Raw genomic sequence first — 9,404 nt, forward strand, 5'->3', positions numbered from 1 at the left:
ACGAAGCTCAGCATACCATCCTCAAACAGATGGCCAGACAGAAAGGGTAAACCATATTTTGGAAGACATGTTAAGGGCATGTGTGCTGCACTACGGAAAAGATTGGGACAAGTGCCTTTCTTTGGCAGAGTTTTCTTATAATAACAGCTACCAGTCCAGTTTGAAGATGGCACCTTTTGAAGACTTATATGGGAGAAGATGTAGAACCCCGCTGAATTGGTCTCAAGCAGGAGAGAGGGAAATATTTGGACCAGACTTGGTACTTGAAGCAGAGGAAAAGGTCAGAGTTATTACAAAGAACTTAGAAGCTGCTCAGGCCAGGCAAAAGAGCTATCATGACAAGAGGCGGAAGCCTCTACAATTTGAAGTGGGAGATCATGTTTATCTTAAGGTGTCAACCACCAAGGGTGTCCAGAGATTCAGGATCAAGGGCAAGTTAGCTCCTCGCTACATTGGACCCTACGAGATCAAGGAGGCTTGCGGACCTGTAGCCTATCAATTGAAGTTGCCACCCAGCATGTCAGCTGTTCATGATGTGTTCCATGTATCTCAGCTGCGGAAATGTGTCCGCCTACCCACTGAAGTGCTGCCTGAGCCAGACATTGAGATAGAACCAGACTTGTCCTACCAAGAGTACCCCGTCAGGGTATTGGATCAGAGTGGTCAACGCGGGCAAGGTCAATCAGAATGTATAAGGTTCAGTGGAGTCACCATTCAGTAGAAGAAGCTACATGGGAGACTGAGGATTTTCTAAGCTCTCGCTTCCCCGACTTTATGCCCAAAGGAGTCGGTACGTAACCCAAAACCCCACCCCCACCTGCCCTTTGAATACAATTATAGGAAAAACATAGATAACAAGGGTAGTCTAAGTTGTGGTTTTAACTTAAAAAGGACTTCCTTCTAAAGTTGCAAAGAGAATGACATTCGAAGAGCAGTTAACAAGAAAAACTTGGGTAAAAGAAAGGGTAGCGCACCAACACACCTTCACGCACCCCTCCAAGGGACTCTACCTAAATCTTGAGGCGAGATTCCTTTAAGGGGGGAGGGCTGTAACACCCCAGGTTTTACTCAGGGTGTCCACCGAGGGCTACACCATTTAAACCTACGATCACATGTGGGTTAGTTTGGGCAAAGTACATCAAACTTAGAATTCAAGGTCCTAAGCAAGTGCAACCCATCTTGGATATCATACCCTAACTTATCATGCACATCTAAAGGGGAAAATTGCCCAAAACCCTAAAGCAAACCCCTTTGGACAATGGGAACCCTAGATGTAAGTATGACCAAAAGGTCATGAAAACCTTATGATCATGGCTTGGGCCAAATATAAAAGTTGTAGTACACTTAATAACCTACAAATAATAGTAAGAAAGTAACCCCCAAAAAGATTTCAGAAAAGCCCCAAAAGGTTCACCAAAGGTTTGAGCACAAAAGAAAAATCAGAAATTGCCTAAGTCCAAAACTAACCTTTGGCCAAAGATCACACATGTGCACCCTCATTCAAACTTCAAAACACTTCGACCCAATTGACAAAGTGGCACCAAATTAACCCTAAAATGCCCTGGAAAAAGTTGAAACCTACCCTAAGATGTTTGACACGACTTGGCACCATTTTTGTCTCGGTTTGGACATCTCTGACATAGCCGACTTCCCACCCCCATATCTCTCTAACCCGACCACATCTACCCTTGGAACTCACATGAACTAGGTAGCTCTAGGTGCAAGGAAGAGATCTCTCACAGGCTCTAGGGCAAGATTCGTACGTTTTGGCCACGCAGCAGAGGGAAGAACACGGGCAGAAGCGAAGAGCCACGTGTTCGACGCGCTCTGAGCTCGCTAGAGCACGCCCGCGCGCGCCCCCGCGTGCCCCGCGTCGCGCCAAAGCCAAGCCGGTGCCATGGCCCGCGCCCGCGCCCATAAAGCCCCCAGGGACTTCGACCGTACCCCTCCGCACGCGCTCGACCTCACCGGAGCCCAAACCGCCGGTGTTTGCCCATGCACGGCGTGTCCGCGGCCGCCCGATCCCCCTGCCACCATATACCGGCCAACAGAACCCTTCCCAACCTCGTCCGACCCTCAGAGAAGACTGAGCAGACCTCGGTGAAGCTCCCCGAGCGAGGAATCGGAGTTGCTTCGCCGGAGAGGCCAGTCCACGGTCGCCGGACTCCGCCCGACCGTCGGCGAGCGTAGACCGGGTAATCCTCTACTCCATTCTTCGATTCCTTGTGCACACAGCCTCTACGTCACCCCGTGAAGCTCACCGTGCCATTGGTTTGAACTAGATCGCCGTGGTTTGGCCGTAGCACCCACCGCCGACGAGAACACCCGCCTGCGCACGTGGACCGGACGATTCCGGCCACCCCCGCCGTCGAGTCGTACAGCGTTGTGACCGCCAGGACCTCCCGGAGCCAACCCTGCCCCTCACCGGACTTCTCTCACCGTCGGTAAGCCACGCCGCCCTTTTCTTTCTCGCGGGTACTGTTTAAACCTAGGGAGGGATCGCGTGGGAGAAGAAGAGAAAGCTAGGGGGTTTTGCACAATGTCAGTGACTCAGAGAAATAGTAGCGCGGGGGTATAACTAAGAGAGTTAGTTTGGAAATAACCCGAGGACCCCGGTGCAAAGTGGTTTTCTAGGAAACCTTTTATTAAATCTGATTTAAAATTTAAACAGAACTTGAATAATTCATATCTTCTGTTTTATTCATCCAAATTGAGTCAAACCAATTTTGTCAGATCTTAAATAATATAAACTACGTAAGAAAAATATAAAACCCCTATGTGCTACAGAAAACTTTAGGGTTCTGATTTAAATATTGATTTGGTCAAAAGCTAAATAATAGGAAGAAAAATAGTTGCACTATTTAACTGAGGTTAAGAAAATTTGGAGAAGTACATGACCACCTGCTGACCTATTTAAAAATGATACACCCCTTTTGTACACCCCATTAAGGTAGAGTTGGCCATTTATTTACATTGTGCTTAAGGTTAAAGAAAATAGAAAAGGTAAATTAAATAAAGAACCAGGGAGCCCCATATTTTTGTTAGTCTACTTATTCAATATAGTTCACTAGAAAAATCTATTATACTCTGGTTTAGTACAAAATAATTGGGATACCTTTTATTTTAAGAAAACAAGGAAAACTTAGAAAAAACCCTAGAAAAATAACCCCAAGGTGAAAACACCCCAAACCTTGGGATAATTAATGTTTTATTATTAAGAACTTAGAAAAAATATGAAATCGTCTGTTTGACATTTTTCAAATAGCAAGGCAGTAGAAAGTGCCTTTTTGGCATTAAACTTTGGAAAATCACAACTAAATAACCATCCCTTAGCTTTCTGTGATTTTTGGCACAGAAGCTTGTTATTATTATTAGATGCCAACAAAAATAACCCTTAGGACAGAACCCACCCCTAGTTAAGAGTTGTAGTGCAAAGTGGCCCATTTACACAACTTTTGTTATTTTTGTCTAAAGCATAGCCTTTTTATTTTGAACCTCAAATTCCTAGAACAGGCTATATTGACCAATGGCAAGCCACTGTAATTTTTACAGAATTTTTGGAAAAAGTTAATTCACTGTTGTAGTTCAAACCTACACTAGAATTCATAAATAGAAAATAAAGAAAGGGAAAAATGAATAATGGAAATTTGTGTCATCCTAAAACCCTTTGTAAATTATCCACTGAAATATATAAAGGAAATACCAATCCACTATGCTTATCCTTAACAAAACCTAAACCTAGAGTGATAAGCATAAACCACTAAAAACCACGTATGACCAAGAAACCCCAAGTTGCCAACTAACTTAGTTTTTCTTCCTTTAGCATAATGTTATTAAATCCTGCATAATCATGACATACATATTCATTGCATTTCGATAGACTGTAACCTCGCTGACGGATAGTACGTCCTCGTGCCGGAGCAAGGAGCTGCTCAGGAGGTAGCCCCGGATCCAGCACCAGAGCCTGCACCAGAGGATCTGCCTGCCACTGCTTTGGAAGGCAAGCCCCGGTTTATGCATAACCTATTATTTATTCTATTTTACTACACTTAATGATTGTAGGATTGATTGTGCACTTAGGTGTAGGAGTTGTTTGAAACCCTAGTTGCATGATCTCAGGAATCCTTTTGAGATGAATACTAGTATGCTAGGTCGAGGTAGGTGCTTTATTAATTAGGATCTCGGTAGAAGTCGAGTGATTTTTCTAGCACTCGCGCGTGGTCAGGAAATTGGTTGTATCCACTTTCTTCTCATAATGATGCTGGTTGTGGACAACAATCCATGGGGATTGGTTGTCCATGGGATAAAAATTTGAATATGGATTAAGGTGTGGTACCGTGAGTCAAGCGTTTGAACGTACTAAACACATACCGAGAAATATGGTAAATCGGTAATCCTAGTACCTGAGTGAACCTGCCCGCAGACTTTACCCCTCACGCGACCTAAGACGTGGTCTCCCATTCCGGTTATGGTGGGTACAAGTGCGGTCACTGCACGACGGCAGTCGGGGTCAGTGAGGCATTGTACGCCAAGGCGGTGAGCCCTGATCTGTTGCCAGGGAATCGATGGGGACGGTTGATGTGTGTGGGGACGGAGTGCCCCTACACGTCGTGTGTTTAGGTTTACCTTGCAAGGATAAAAACTCGATTCGAATCGTCTGCTTCTCGCAGCTAATGAGACTGCTTGATCCATGCTGCTACATTGAGTAACAAGTGGAAATATGATGAGTTGATACAAGATGTTGATTGCTAAAAATGTTTGCTACTATGTATGAGTAGTTAGTACATATTTAGCCTTAAGAGAGTCACACTTAAATTTGACAAAGTTTAAAACTTGATTTAGAAACACAGCTAGTGCTTTTGGCAACCAAACCCCACAGCCAAACAGCTGCATGTCTAGAGGTAGAGGAGTAGACTCCTCACACCGGGTAAGTCTAGCTGAGTATTAGTATACTCAGCCTTGCTTGTGGCATAATTTTTTACAGGTTCTTTGGAGGACATGGTTGCTGGAGTGACTTGGCTGTCCATCTTGCCACCGGGTTGGACTGTCGAGTGGGACCCCACCTCGGCTGAGGAGGAGCATGAGGAGTGATGGGACAGGCTTCCCCATCCCTCCATTTATCTATCGCTAGTTTTATTCCGCTGCACTTCGAACAATGATGACTACTTTTGCAAAACTCCGATGGTGATGTAATAATTTAATACTCCTTAATGTATGGTTTTATGCTTTATTGTATTTGCTCTGTGACTCACCTTCAAGTGAGATTGTGGTACTTGATCCTGTCAGTGGCCTCGTCGGACTAGATTCGAGGGATTGACGGGTTATTCCCATTTAAGTGTGGTCTAGCCTCTAAGGCGGGACTTAGGCACTTAAGTCGGAATAATTCGGGCAGTTCTGCCACACTTATCATCTGGCTCTTGCATTTGCCTGAAGGCCTTTGCAAAGATGATGTCCGCTGCACTGCCTGTGTCTACTAGGACATTGTGGACTAGAAATCCCTTGATGACACAATATATGACCATTGCATCATTGTGAGGATAATCCTTAAGCTGAAGGTCTTCTTGAGAGAAGGTGATTGGAATATGAGACCACTTGGACTTGATGAAGGGTCCTTGCACCCCAACATGTTGTACCCTTCTCTGTGCTTCTTTCTTCTGCCTCTTGTTAGCTGGTTCAGAAGTTGAACCACCTGTGATTGGGAGCACTAGCTTCGTAGGCGAAGGTTGGTTGCTTCGTAGAACCATCATCATAGTTGTGGAAGTGAGATCAATGGAGTTGGGCGCCAATGTTGGTCACTTCTTCTCAAATGCTATAGATCAAGATCAAGGCAACACAATTGTTCATAGTTAAAGACCTTCGTCCTTCGAAGCATTATTTCCTTTCAGATATAATGATCTTCAGACGAAGGTCATGAAGAACATACCTCCATTATTTTAGCATTTAAGTATAAATATAAATAAGAATGTGAAACAACATTAAAGAACATAAATAATGATTAAATCCTCACAGTTTATTTATATTTATATCCATAGACAAGAATTAACATTAATGATATTTATAATACAATGGTACCTTCGGTTCGCTAGAAGGTGAGAACGCAAAGAAGACACAAGAGAGATTACAATCCAGCGTGAACAGTATGGGGGTACTGTTCATCTATTTATAGGTGCGGGACGCAGCCCGGACGCAATCACATTCATGTCCCTGACATTTACTTGCAATCATAATGTGAATAATCAAGGACTAAACAGTCTTTTTCCCTTGAGTCGGTGACGACCTTCCGCTTCGTCATAATACTAGGCCAAAGCTTCTTCAGCAATAGCTTTGGCTTCTTTTCGTATCATCATGTCGCGTATGCCTTTGTACCTTGCCGAAGGTGTTTTTTCCTTGAGGACCTTCGGCGGGGAAGAAGACCCCCAACACTGCCCCAGCCACCAACCAGAACAACCAAGCAGCTCCAGTGCAAGGAGGAGGTCATGCATGATTCCATTGTGGGGAAAAAGTCCACTGGACGAAGCACTGCCCAAAGAAGGCCACTCAGCAGTCACCAGCTTTCAACACCTCAGCAAGACAAGGAGCGCCACAACAATCACCATGAGGTCGTGGTCAGGCCTACAACAGTGGAAAGGTGAACCACTTGGAGGCCGAAGCAATTCAGGATGCTCACGATGTGGCAGTAGGTATGGTTCCAGTCGAATCCTATCCAGCAAAAGTATTATTTGATACTGGTGCCACACATTATTTTGTTTCTACATCATGGCTAGAAGCACATAACTTCTCTGTAGAACCAATATTCCCACCTTTAAGAGTTAATTCAGTTGGGGGAAAGTTCAGTTTGAAAAGATGTGTCTGAATCTAAATATTGAAATAAGGGGGATAGACTTCCCCGCTAACCTAGTGGTGATGGGTACTCAAGGGTTAAATGTCATCCTAGAGATGAATTGGCTGTACCGAAACCAAGCCACTGTTAGTTGTGACAAGAGGACAGTCAAGTTAGTGTCCCCATCCGGAAAGGAAGTAATAACTGAGTTGTACATGCCTAAATTAGAAGAAGGAGCCTATCACTATTTGTTTCTAGATAGCAAGGAGGCCAACCTGGTTAAGGATATTAGAATTGTGTCGGAGTTCCCAGCATGTTCCCCTAAGGAGTTACCAGGCATGCCACCCGAGCGTAAAGTTGAGTTTGCCATAGAGCTTATCCCAGACACCACCCCTATTTCCAAGAGAGCCTATTGAGTGTCCGGACTAGAATTGGTGGAACTCAAGAAGCAGATTGATGAATTGTTAGAGAAAGGATACATCAGACCAAGTACCTCACCTTGGGCAGCCCCAGTGTTATTTGTGGAGAAGAAGGATGATACAAAGAGGATGTGCATTGATTACAAATCTTATCCCAGGCACCACCCCTCTTTGAATGAAGTCGCTATCAAGAACATGTACCCTCTGCCAAAAATTGAAGACCTATTTGATCAGTTGAGAGGAGCTAGTGTGTTCTCGAAGATAGATATGAGGTCAGGTTACCATCAGCTTAGGATCCGACCCTCGGATATACCAAAGACAACATTTATCACCAAGTATGGACTATATGAGTTCACTGTCATGTTGTTCGGTTTGACGAATGCACAAGCTTATTTCATGTACTTGATGAACAGCGTGTTCATGGACTACCTCGACAAGTTTGTAGTGGTGTTCATTGATGATATCCTCATATACTCCTAGAATGAGAAAGAGCATGAGGAACACTTGAGGAAAGTACTTTAGAGGCTACGAGATTGTCAACTGTATGCCAAGTTAGCAAGTGCGAGTTCTGGATCAGCGAAGTTCTGTTCTTGGATCATATTATAAACCGAGAGGGATTAGCTGTAGATCCAAAGAAACTAGCAGCGATTCTAGACTGGAAAGCACCAAAAGATGTCCGAGGAATCAAGAGTTTCATTGGAATGGCCGGTTACTATCGGCGTTTCATTGATGGTTTTTCCAAGATTGCCAGGCCAATGACAGCCTTGCTGGCAAAGAAGGTTGAGTTCAAGTGGACCCCAGCATGCCAAGAATCATTTGAGACGTTGAAGAAGAAGTTGACAACAACGTCAGTATTGATTCTGCCAGATGTTCACAAGCCATTGTCAGTATATTGTGATGCTTCGTACACCGGACTGGGATGTGTGTTAATGCAAGAGGGGAGAGTAGTGGCATACTCGTCCCGACAATTGAAGATTCATGAGAAGAATTACCCCACTCATGATCTGGAGCTAGCAGTAGTGGTTCATGCACTAAAGACCTGGAGGCACTATTTGTATGGGCAGAAATGTGATATCTACATGGACCAAAAGAGTCTCAAGTACATATTCACTCAGTCAGAGTTGAACATGAGGCACCGAAGATGGCTAGAATTGATCAAAGATTATGAGCTGGAGATACATTATCAACCAAGGAAAGCAAATGTGGTTGCAGATGCTTTGAGTAGAAAGAGTCAAGTCAATATGTTGGCCGCTCACCCGATGCCGTACGAGCTAGCAAAGGAATTCGACAGCATGAGTCTCAGATTTCTGAACAACACTCAAGGAGTGACAATCGAGCTAGAACCCACTTTAGAGCAAGATATCAGGAAGGGCCAGAAAAATGATGAGAAGATCAACGAGATCCGACAGCTGATCATAGATGGGAAAGGCCCAGATTTCCGTGAAGACGCGAAAGGAGTGATGTGGTTTAAGGATATACTATGTGTTTCTGACATCAAATCGATCCGGGAACTGATTCTCAAGGAAGCTCATGAGACATCGTATTCTATACACCCTGGTAGCGAGAAGATGTACCAAGAACTGAACAAAAGATTCTGGTGGTACGGTATGAAAAGAGAGATAGCAGAGTATGTTGCCAGATGCGACAGTTGTCAGATAATCAAGGCAGAACATCAGAGGCCCGCATGTTTCTTGCAGCCGTTGCAGATTCCTCAGTGGAAATGGGATCAGATTGTGATGGACTTTATAGTTGGTTTGCTTCGCACTCGCGCTGGTTATGACTCCATCTGGATAGTAGTGGACCATTTAACAAAGGTGGCCCATTTCATACTAGTCAAGACCACCTATAACAGTGCAGCGTTGGTAGAACTGTATATGTCCCAGATTGTATGCTTGCATGGCGTTCCAAAGAAGATAGTATCAAATAGAGGCACCCAGTTCACTTCTCATTTTTTGCAGTAGCTACATGAAGCTTTGGGCACACACTTGAAGTTCAGTTCAGCTTATCACCCGCAGATAGATGGTTAGACAAAGAGAACCAACCAGATTCTTGAAGATATGTTGAGAGCTTGTGCATTGCAAGGCAAGTTAGGTTGGGACAACAGGCTACCGTATGCAGAATTCTCCTACCACAACAGCTATCAGGCCAATTTGAAGATGTCCCCA

Source organism: Zea mays, chromosome 7 (genome assembly GCF_902167145.1).
Source record: "Zea mays cultivar B73 chromosome 7, Zm-B73-REFERENCE-NAM-5.0, whole genome shotgun sequence".
Taxonomy (NCBI): Eukaryota; Viridiplantae; Streptophyta; class Magnoliopsida; order Poales; family Poaceae; genus Zea; species Zea mays.